Consider the following 12,476-nt stretch of genomic DNA (forward strand, 5'->3'; position numbering starts at 1 on the left):
GTAGGGGTGGCTTGGGTAACAGCACTGGGTGTAGGGGTGGTGGTGGGTTCTGGTCTGGGTGTCTCTCTCCGGCTGGGCGTAGGGCTGGGTCTGGCTGACTCTCTACGACTTGGAGTGGGACTGGGACTGGCTGGCTCTCTACGACTTGGAGTGGGACTGGGACTGCGTCTGCGCGTCTCTCTTCGACTTTGGGTATGGCTATTTCTGGCTGGCTTTCTCCGACTCTGAGTGGGACTAGATCTGGTGCTTGGTCTGGGGCTGCCTCTCTGGCTGTGGAGAGACGAGAGGTATTACTGGGTGAGCATGGCTTGATAGGACTAGAGGCGTCCACATACGGTTCGGTTTGCTTCTAGCAGAACTCTGCTAGGTGAAACGAACGTCTGACCTCTTGCTTGAAAAATCTCAGTATTACTGTTTGGTCCCGCTTGAGCCACTGTAGCAACAACATACCCAGTAACACTTCCTCAAAAAATAAGAAAATAATAAAGATAAATCAAGAAATGTGTAATTATTTTTTATGTTTTTTTTGCCAGGAAGGTCCTAGTCGCGCAATTTTACTAAATTAACTAAAACGTTTGGTGCGGTATTTCTCAAGTGGAAAAATGTGCATTAAAACTAGCCAGCAAACAATCCCATTCATTGCTCCCACTCCTACTAGGAGCAGTACCTAGTCCAGTAATACCATTGACCAATCACAGACCAAGGGGCGTAAACTTCGTACTAACGAACATCGACTTGGCTCAAGGAAAAATGTTGTGTTGCCGAACCAAAACGTCACAACGTTTCATCAGTCAAAACAGTTTAATCATATACTATGAAACATACAGTAAGTTTAAAGCCTGTCACATGCTTCCCAGTCAAAACAGTTCAATCATATACTATGAAACATACAGTAAGCTTAAAGCCTGTCACATGCTTCCCAGTCAAAACAGTTCAATCATATACTATGAAACATACAGTAAGCTTAAAGCCTTAAAGTCACGTGCTTCCCAGTCAAAACAGTTTAATCATATACTATGAAACAAACAGTAAGCTTAAAGCCTGTCACGAGCTTCCCAGTCAAAACAGTTCAATCATATACTATGAAACATACAGTAAGCTTAAAGCCTTAAAGTCACGTGCTTCCCAGTCAAAACAGTTTAATCATATACTATGAAACATACAGTAAGCTTAAAGCCTGTCACGTGCTTCCCAGTCAAAACAGTTTAATCATATACTATGGAACATACAGTAAGCTTAAAGCCTGTCACGTGCTTCCCAGTAAAAACAGTTTAATCGTATACTATGAAACAAACAGTAAGCTTAAAGCCTGTCACGAGCTTCCCAGTCAAAACAGTTCAATCGTATACTATGAAACATACAGTAAGCTTAAAGCCTGTCACGTGCTTCCCAGTCAAAACAGTTCAATCGTATACTATGAAACATACAGTAAGCTTAAAGCCTGTCACGTGCTTCCCAGTCAAAACAGTTCAATCATATACTATGAAACATACAGTAAGCTTAAAGCCTGTCACGTGCTTCCCAGTCAAAACAGTTCAATCATATACTATGAAACATACAGTAAGCTTAAAGCCTGTCACGTGCTTCCCAGTCAAAACAGTTTAATCATATACTATGAAACAAACAGTAAGCTTAAAGCCTGTCACGAGCTTCCCAGTCAAAACAGTTCAATCGTATACTATGAAACATACAGTAAGCTTAAAGCCTGTCACGTGCTTCCCAGTCAAAACAGTTTAATCATATACTATGAAACAAACAGTAAGCTTAAAGCCTGTCACGTGCTTCCCAGTCAAAACAGTTCAATCGTATACTATGAAACATACAGTAGGCTTAAAGCCTGTCACGTGCTTCCCAGTCAAAACAGTTCAATCGTATACTATGAAACATACAGTAAGCTTAAAGCCTGTCACGTGCTTCCCAGTCAAAACAGTTCAATCGTATACTATGAAACATACAGTAAGCTTAAAGCCTGTCACGAGCTTCCCAGTCAAAACAGTTCAATCGTATACTATGAAACATACAGTAAGCTTAAAGCCTGTCACGTGCTTCCCAGTCAAAACAGTTCAATCGTATACTATGAAACAAACAGTAAGCTTAAAGCCTGTCACGTGCTTCCCAGTCAAAACAGTTTAATCATATACTATGAAACAAACAGTAAGCTTAAAGCCTGTCACGTGCTTCCCAGTCAAAACAGTTCAATCGTATACTATGAAACATACAGTAAGCTTAAAGCCTGTCACGTGCTTCCCAGTCAAAACAGTTCAATCGTATACTATGAAACATACAGTAAGCTTAAAGCCTGTCACGTGCTTCCCAGTCAAAACAGTTCAATCGTATACTATGAAACAAACAGTAAGCTTAAAGCCTGTCACGTGCTTCCCAGTCAAAACAGTTCAATCGTATACTATGAAACAAACAGTAAGCTTAAAGCCTGTCACGAGCTTCCCAGTCAAAACAGTTTAATCGTATACTATGAAACATACAGTAAGCTTAAAGCCTGTCACGAGCTTCCCAGTCAAAACAGTTCAATCGTATACTATGAAACATACAGTAAGCTTAAAGCCTGTCACGTGCTTCCCAGTCAAAACAGTTCAATCGTATACTATGAAACAAACAGTAAGCTTAAAGCCTGTCACGAGCTTCCCAGTCAAAACAGTTTAATCATATACTATGAAACATACAGTAAGCTTAAAGCCTGTCACGAGCTTCCCAGTCAAAACAGTTCAATCATATACTATGAAACATACAGTAAGCTTAAAGCCTGTCACGTGCTTCCCAGTCAAAACAGTTCAATTGTATACTATGAAACAAACAGTAAGCTTAAAGCCTGTCACGAGCTTCCCAGTCAAAACAGTTTAATCATATACTATGAAACATACAGTAAGCTTAAAGCCTGTCACGAGCTTCCCAGTCAAAACAGTTCAATCATATACTATGAAACATACAGTAAGCTTAAAGCCTGTCACGTGCTTCCCAGTCAAAACAGTTCAATCGTATACTATGAAACAAACAGTAAGCTTAAAGCCTGTCATGAGCTTCCCAGTCAAAACAGTTTAATCATATACTATGAAACATACAGTAAGCTTAAAGCCTGTCACGAGCTTCCCAGTCAAAACAGTTCAATCATATACTATGAAACAAACAGTAAGCTTAAAGCCTGTCACGAGCTTCCCAGTCAAAACAGTTCAATCATATACTATGAAACAAACAGTAAGCTTAATGCCTGTCACGAGCTTCCCAGTCAAAACAGTTCAATCATATACTATGAAACATACAGTAAGCGTAAAGCCTGTCACGTGCTTCCCAGTCAAAACAGTTCAATCATATACTATGAAACATACAGTAAGCTTAAAGCCTGTCACGTGCTTCCCAGTCAAAACAGTTCAATCATATACTATGAAACATACAGTAAGCTTAAAGCCTGTCGTCACGTGCTTCCCAGTCAAAACAGTTCAATCATATACTATGAAACATACAGTAAGCTTAAAGCCTGTCACGTGCTTCCCAGTCAAAACAGTTCAATCATATACTATGAAACATACAGTAAGCTTAAAGCCTGTCACGTGCTTCCCAGTCAAAACAGTTCAATCATATACTATGAAACATACAGTAAGCTTAAAGCCTGTCACGTGCTTCCCAGTCAAAACAGTTCAATCATATACTATGAAACATACAGTAAGCTTAAAGCCTGTCACGTGCTTCCCAGTCAAAACAGTTCAATCATATACTATGAAACATACAGTAAGCTTAAAGCCTGTCACGTGCTTCCCAGTCAAAACAGTTCAATCATATACTATGAAACATACAGTAAGCTTAAAGCCTGTCACGTGCTTCCCAGTCAAAACAGTTCAATCATATACTATGAAACATACAGTAAGCTTAAAGCCTGTCACGTGCTTCCCAGTCAAAACAGTTCAATCATATACTATGAAACATACAGTAAGCTTAAAGCCTGTCACGTGCTTCCCAGTCAAAACAGTTCAATCATATACTATGAAACATACAGTAAGCTTAAAGCCTGTCACGTGCTTCCCAGTCAAAACAGTTCAATCATATACTATGAAACATACAGTAAGCTTAAAGCCTGTCACGTGATTCCCAGTCAAAACAGTTTAATCATATACTATGAAACATACAGTAAGCTTAAAGCCTGTCACGTGCTTCCCAGTCAAAACAGTTCAATCGTATATTATGCAACATTTTTGTGGCGTTTTGGTTGGTTTTGGTGTTCGCCGGGCGTTTGCTTGGCTGTTGGCATCAACTACATTTTCTCTAGAGGGAAGTGGAAGTTCGGTAGCCAAAGTCTACACGCCCCTTCGTCAGAGATTGGTCAACAGGACTACTCTTAGTAAGAGTGGGAACTATAGATGGGATTCTTCAATTAATTGTTTGTCATTCAACAAGAGATAACTAGTTTTCATGCAGATGTTTTCACTTGAGAAATACTGCACCAAACATCTTATATAGATGTGAAATGATGCGACTAAGACCTTATTGGCAAAAACGTCAAAATGACTGATACATTTCCTGAGTTATCTTAGATTAATCCAGACTATTTTGAGAAAGTATTACTGGGTATGTTGTTGCTACGGTGCTTCAAGAGGGACAAACAACAGTAATGTTGACGCTTTTTGTCCTTTTTTAAGCGACGGTCATGAGGGAGTATGCGAGCACAGACGTTCGCTTCACCCAGCCAGGTTTTGCTCGTAGCAAACCAAACCTATGTATACAGACGTCTTTCTGATTGCATAGAGAGAGAATGAGAGGAAAAGCCAGGCAGTTGAGTAGATTTTATAAACACTCTAATGATGACTGAATTTGTAGTATTGGTCAAGACCACCTAAGGGAGGTGGTCAGAGATACATTTATGGAACTGATATCTGCAGTTATTCTTAAGAGGTTCAGGAAGTGACACAGTACGGATGGAGGAGACAGGAAGAAGGAGCATACACAGATGATAAGGAAATGTTCCTCTTGTGAGGCAGGCCAACCTGTGGAACCAGTTATGTTCACAAAGAAATTCTGGGCTTGTGTGTGTGTGTGTGTGTGTGTGTGTGTGTGTGTGTGTGTGTGTGTGTGTGTGTGTGTGTGTGTGTGTGTGTGTGTGTGTGTTACCTGGTTCTCTCTCCTCTCTCCTCGGCCTGTCTCTGTCAGCTAAAGGAAAGAGGTAGAAGAGAGTTTAAACCCCTTTGCACGCAAACACACACGCAAACACACACACACGCAAACACACACACACGCAAACACACACACACACATGCAAACACACACACACATGCAAACACACACACACATGCAAACACACACACACACACACACACATGCAAACACACACACACACATGCAAACGCACACACACACACACATGCAAACGCACACACACACACACACACACACACACACACACACACACACACACACACACACACACACACACACACACACACACACACACACACACACACACACACACACACACACACGCACACACACACACACACACACACACACACACACACACACACACACACACACACACACACACACACACACACACACACACACACACACACACACACACACACACACACACACACACACACACACACACACGCAAACACACACACACACACACACACACACACACACACGCAAACACACGCACACACACACACACACACACACACACACACACACACACACACACACACACACACACACACACACACACACACACACACACACACACACACACACACACACACACACACACACACACACACACACACACATCTGACCTCGTGGTTCATCTCTGCTCCTAACATCCTGAGAGCGCAGGCCTACACCTACAGAAGGAGACATGATTAAGCTGATCTAATGTTTTGATCATGATTGTCATAGTGAGAGTTGTAATGAAACTAGCCACATGACATCACCCTACCACGTGAGTTAGGACCTCGAACCGCCACGGAGACAGTCGGTGTGGGAGCTGAAACAGGACGACCAACGTACACATCATTATGTGTCATTCAATGACCTATCACAAAGCGCATGTTAAAACCCATACAGGACATACCTGCAGGACGGTTGTTGTTTATTGTTGCTTTGGATCCCAGACCAGAAAACACTGAGGAATAGTCATTGAAAATAAAAAGGCACAACACTCACCATTAAAAACATACTGTTTAACCATTAAAAACATACTGTAACTATTAAAAACATACTGTTTAACCATGACAACATACTGTTTAACCATGAAAACATACTGTTTAAATATTAAAAACATACTGTAACTATTGAAAACATACTGTTTAACCATGAAAACATAATGTTTAAATATTAAAAACATACTGTAACTATTAAAAACTTATTGTTTAACTATTAAAAACCTGACTATGATGATCCTTCATCAGGAAAAATAAATCATTATTTCAAGTTAGGTATTTCATATCCAAACTGCACAATTAATGATGATGACCAATCACTCAACTAGACAAGTGGAAAGACCAGCACCAACAGGAACAGGCACTGAGTAGAAAGCATTTGCACTGTGGAAATGAAATATTGCCTTTCCTCACATTATTTGCTGTTGACTAAAATGTCCAATTCAGATTAGTTCACAATCTCAGTGAATTATTAAAGTCCAACTCACACTACCAATAAAGAAATGGTAAAACTACTCACAACTCCTGAACCCTCCCGTCTTCTGGCCGCCATTTGTTTTTGCTTTGATGGGGAAAACAGTGCAGTGAGTAAGTGCAGTCTGTCAATCCACAATTTAAATGTTTATTGGTAATCGATGGCTTCTAGCTCTGGTCCAGGGCATTACGAGTGGCTTGCTAATGCTGAGCCTTCTTCAAGCCCCACAGAACACCCTGGACCAGAGCTAGAGACATCCTCTGGACCAGAACTCACCTTTGTCTCCTAAGGTGAACAGTGTTGTGTCATTCACTGAAGAGAAGGATGAGAAATGACAGTTTATTAACTCATTGACATTGTATTGATCCACTGATATCAGTCTAAAACATAGTGCGGAAAAAATACTCTGTCTTTATGACAATATTTATAGTGAACAAGGTAATGGTGATGGAGATCACTGCTAGTAGTGCCCTTTTGTTGTGTGTGTGTGTGTGTGTGTGTGTGTGTGTGTGTGTGTGTGTGTGTGTGTGTGTGTGTGTGTAGTATGCATGTCCTCCACTCTGACACACCTGTCTTGGTGATCTTGCCCAGTTCCACGTTGCACATGTCCTCCACTCTCTCCCGTAGGTTCAGGATGGCTTCACGTACAGGCTCAAACGTAGCCTCTGGATTGGCCACCACACACCACAGATCATTACACTCAAACGGGCTGCACAGAGACTCACAGGTCTGGAGGGCGGCGCACAGGAGAAGGAGGAGGTGGAGAAGGAGAATGAGGAGAAGAGGATGGGATGGAAGAGGGCAGAGATGGAGAAATGAAGACAGAAAGAAAGGCAACGACAGAAAGAGAAGACACGTCATTTAAGAAATAATGTCTTTTGTGATAGAAGCTGCACATTTCAAACATGACTAGGACAATGCTGCTTTTTAACTATTGTCCCATCCCAGATGTGGTCTTTCACACCCTGGCAGACATGTCCAATATGGCCATCAACCAGCTGCATGCAGCTAAAGTGGATCAAAAATATATAAAAGGTACCAGAGAGACAAGCGTCCTACCTCCAGGAAGTGGATGTTGTCCTCACAGCGGAACACCTCCTTCATGTCCTTGTCTCTCCTCTTCAGCTCCGAGATCTCGGCCTCCAGCTTGTCCACCACGTCCTGGGCCTCGCTTACTTTCTCCTGCCCAGCCTGATTCATCACACCCTCCACCAGCTCCTGGAGCCTCTCCACTGAGCGCTGGAGCTCCGACAGCACCGTCTCTGTGTCATCATGTACCCTGTCTGCTGAGCGCTGGGGACACAAACACAGGTATGAAGACATACTCACACTGGAGCTGTATGGAGGTGGATAGAAAGGTACTCACTGAGGAACACACACACACGCACGCACGCACGCACGCACGCACGCACGCACGCACGCACGCACGCACACACACACACACACACACACACACACACACACACACACACACACACACACACACACACTGGTGTAGTGAGGTGTAGTGTAATGGAGTGTGATGTAGTGTGGTATAGTGGGGTGTAGTGTGGTATAGTGTAGTGGGGTATAGTGGGGTGTAGTGTGGTGGGGTGTAGTGGGGTATAGTGTAGTGGGGTGTAGTGTGGTATAGTGTAGTGGGGTGTAGTGTAGTGGGATGTGGTGTAGTGTAGATTTTGTGTAGTGTAGTGGGGTGTAGTGTAGTGGGGTATAGTGTAGTGGGGTGTAGTGTAGTGGGGTGGGGTATAGTGTAGTGGGGTATAATGTAGTGGGGTATAATGTAGTGGGGTATAGTGTAGTGTGGTATAGTGTAGTGGGGTTTGGTGTAGTGTAGTGTAATGTGGTGGGGTGTAGTGGGGTGTAGTGGGATGTAGTGTAGTGGGGTATAGTGTAGTGGGGTGTAGTGGGGTATAGTGTAGTGGGGTGGGGTATAGTGTAGTGGGGTATAGTGTAGTGGGGTATAATGTAGTGGGGTGTAGTGTAGTGGGGTGTAGTGGGGTGTAGTGTAGTGGGGTATAGTGTAGTGGGGTATAGTGTAGTGGGGTGTAGTGTAGTGGGGTGTAGTGGGGTGTAGTGTAGTGGGGTATAGTGTAGTGGGGTGGGGTATAGTGTAGTGGGGTATAGTGTAGTGGGGTATAATGTAGTGGGGTATAGTGTAGTGTGGTATAGTGTAGTGGGGTGTAATGGGGTTTGGTGTAGTGTAGTGTAATGTGGTGGGGTGTAGTGGGATGTAGTGTAGTGGGGTATAGTGTAGTGTAGTGTAATGTGGTGGGGTGTAGTGGGGTGTAGTGGGGTGTAGTGTAGTGTAATGTAGTGGGGTGTAGTGTGATATAGTGTAGTGGGGTGTAGTGTAGTGGGGTATAGTGTAGTGGGGTGTAGTGGGGTATAGTGTAGTGGGGTGGGGTATAGTGTAGTGTGGTATAGTGTAGTGTGGTATAGTGTAGTGGGGTTTGGTGTAGTGTAGTGTAATGTGGTGGGGTGTAGTGGGATGTAGTGTAGTGTGGTATAGTGTAGTGGGGTGTAGTGGGGTTTGGTGTAATGTAGTGTAATGTGGTGGGGTGTAGTGGGATGTAGTGTAGTGTGTCCTAAGCCCTTACCTTTGTTGCCTCCAGCATCTTCTTCATGTCTTTCAGCTCTCCTTCTCTTTCTTTCAGTCTCTGATGATTCTCTGTCTGTATCTCAGCCAGCTCTTTCTGCAAAACACAGTCACATCAACTCACTCCTGAAGGGACTGGAATGCAGTCTGGAATGTTCACTGGCCCACAAAGACAACTACATAATCACTTACGATATGACACCACCTTACTCTACACACACACACACACACACACACACACACACACACACACACACACACACACACACACACACACACACACACACACACACACACACACACACACACAGCGTAGGCTGAATGAGAGGCAGTTTCTAGGTGTGTCCAGATCAGCTGTGATGGGACACAGACCAGCAACCTGTATGAATGTTTTGATCAGACTGTATTTACAGGTTTTTGTGGAGTGAGTCTGTACATGGTGGTGTGTTTGATTAATATTATAAGAATAATATATACCATTTAGTAAACGCTTTCACCCAAAATGTCATGTGTGCGTACTGTATGTGTAGCCCCGGCGGGAATCGAACCTTGGCTTTGCATACAGAGCCACACAGGACCTGATTGGGTGTTGTTTTGTTGTAAAGGTCATGAATAACCTTGCCTGAGACCTGAAGACTTGTGTTAGCTCCCAGAGCGAATGACTAGCCTTTGGTCCAGCGGGATAACACAGTCTTGTGCCAGGCAGTTGATCACATTAGTGGGTGGGTGTGGTGGTGTCCATATACAGCGCATTCGGGAAGTATTTCAGACCACTTGAGTTTTTCCACATTTTGTTACGTTACAGCCTTATTCTAAAATGGATTAAATAAATACAAATTATTCACCAATCTACACACAATACTGCACAATGACGAAGCGAAAACAGGTTTTTAGACATTTTTGCTAAATGTATTACAAAAAAAAACTGAAATACCTTATTTGCATAAGTATTCAGACCCTTTGCTATGAGACTCAAAATTAAGCTCAAGTGCATCCTGTTTCCATTGATCATCTTTGAGATGTTTCTACAACTTGATTGGTGTCAAACTGTGGTAAATTCAATTGATTGGACATGATTTGGAAAGGCACAGTTGACAGTGCATGTCAGAGCAAAAATCAAGTCATTAGGTCGAATGAATTGGCCGTAGAGCTCCGAGACAGGATTGTGTCTAGGCACAGATCTGGGGAACCCTAAGCACACAGCCAAGAAAACGCAGGAGTGGCTTCGGGACAAGTCTATGAATTTCCTTGAGTGACCCAGCCAGAGCCCGGACTTGAACCCGATCGAACATCTCTGGAGAGACCTCAAAATAGCTGTGCAGCAATGCTCCCCATCCAACCTGACAGAGTTTGACAGGATCTGTAGAGAAGAATAGTAGAAACTCCCCATCCAAGCTGACAGAGCTTGAGATGATCTGTGGAGAAGAATAGTAGAAACTCCCCATCCAACCTGACAGAGCTTGAGATGATCTGTGGAGAAGAATAGTAGAAACACCCCATCCAACCTGACAGAGCTTGAGATGATCTGTAGAGAAGAATAGTAGAAACTCCCCATCCAACCTGACAGAGCTTGAGATGATCTGTGGAGAAGAATAGTAGAAACTCCCCATCCAACCTGACAGAGCTTGAGAGGATCTGTAGAGAAGAATAGTAGTAACTCCCCATCCAACCTGACAGAGCTTGAGATGATCTGTGGAGAAGAATAGTAGAAACTCCCCATCCAACCTGACAGAGCTTGAGATGATCTGTGGAGAAGAATAGTAGAAACTCCTGAAATGCAGGTGTGACAGCTTGTAGCGTCATAACCAAGAAGACTCAGGGCTGTAATCGCTGCCAAATGTGCTTCAACAAAGTACTGAGTAAAGGGTCTGAAAAATTTATGCAAATGTGATATTTCAGTTTTATATTTGAATACGTTTGATCAAAATCCTAAAAATCTGTTTTCGCTTTGTCATTATGGGGTATTGTTTGTATATTGTTTGAGAATATATATAAAAAATGATTGATTTTAGAATAAGGCTGTAACGTAACAAAATGTGGAAGAGGTCAAGGGGTCTGAATACTTTCTGAATGCCCTGTATGTCTGAGGGCTTACCTGTCTCTCCGTGCGCTCTGCCTTGGTGGAGGTGGTCTCATGGTCCTTGTGCTGGTTACTGGTGCACAGCCAGCACACAAACGTCTGGCACTGACGACAGTAGAACTCCTGCAGGTACTTGTGCTCGGTACAGATCTTCTGCGCCAGCTTGCCCGTGGCGCAATCAGCTCGTGCTTTTTCAACTCCGCTTTCGTCTGATGCGGTTTCAGGTGGGCCTCGCAGTAGGACGCCATACACACCAGGCAAGACTTCACTGCAGCCTGCTGGTCTCCAGCGCCGTGGCACATGTCACAGGGCACGGCCATGGCTGGCAGCCTGCTGACACCACCACCACGGGAACCTCCCTTGGCTCTACCCTTGGTGTTGGCACGGTGGGCGCTCCGGATGGACTCCCTGGCGGAGGTGGTGAGGGCCCTTGCGGAGCTGCTCCACGGCCTCTGCCAGCATGGTGTTCCTGGACAAGGAGGGCTTGGGACAGAATGTCTGGCGGCACTGGGGGCAGCTGCAGACTCCAGGGAGCGAGGGTTGTCCTTGCTCCAGTAGTCCTTGATGCAGCCCATGCAGTAGCTGTGGCCACACGGGATGGTGACTGGCTCATTGGGGAGGTCCAGGCACACAGGACAGTTGAACTGCTCCTCCGTCCACAGATTACCACTCATAGTGAGACCACAGGTAGCAGAGGTGAATGTAGACTATTACAAAGAGAGAGAGCGGAAGAGAGAGTGACAGAGAGAATAGAGAAAGGCAACAGAGGAAAAAGTTGAGGTAGAGATGGATGAAAACAGAAATGGGTAGAATCAGAAAGAATGCTGTACACACAGAGAGATATGTAGCTACAGAGCAGAGACACACAGAGAGATATGTAGCTACAGAGCAGAGACACACAGAGATATGTAGCTACAGAGCAAAGACACACAGAGAGATATGTAGCTACAGAGCAGACACACAGAGAGATATGTAGCTACAGAGCAGAGACACACAGAGATATGTAGCTACAGAGCAGAGACACACAGAGATATGAGGTATAAGACAGAGGTATGAGTCTGTCCAGGGTGTTAGACAGAGAGTGGTGATCTCATATGAGATGGACCAATGGTGTTGTCGGAATAAAAGGAAGACTGGTAGAAGGGCGGGGCTAGAGTCGCA

General features: G+C 43.8%; 1 pseudogene; it reads right to left on the reverse strand.

Annotated features, from left to right (window-relative positions):
- Positions 1–4: 4 nt before the first annotated feature.
- Positions 5–12,046, reverse strand: LOC124022119 (annotated as a pseudogene).
- Positions 12,047–12,476: the final 430 nt, after the last annotated feature.

This window comes from Oncorhynchus gorbuscha, unplaced genomic scaffold (assembly GCF_021184085.1).
Source record: "Oncorhynchus gorbuscha isolate QuinsamMale2020 ecotype Even-year unplaced genomic scaffold, OgorEven_v1.0 Un_scaffold_1302, whole genome shotgun sequence".
Classification (NCBI taxonomy): domain Eukaryota; kingdom Metazoa; phylum Chordata; class Actinopteri; order Salmoniformes; family Salmonidae; genus Oncorhynchus; species Oncorhynchus gorbuscha.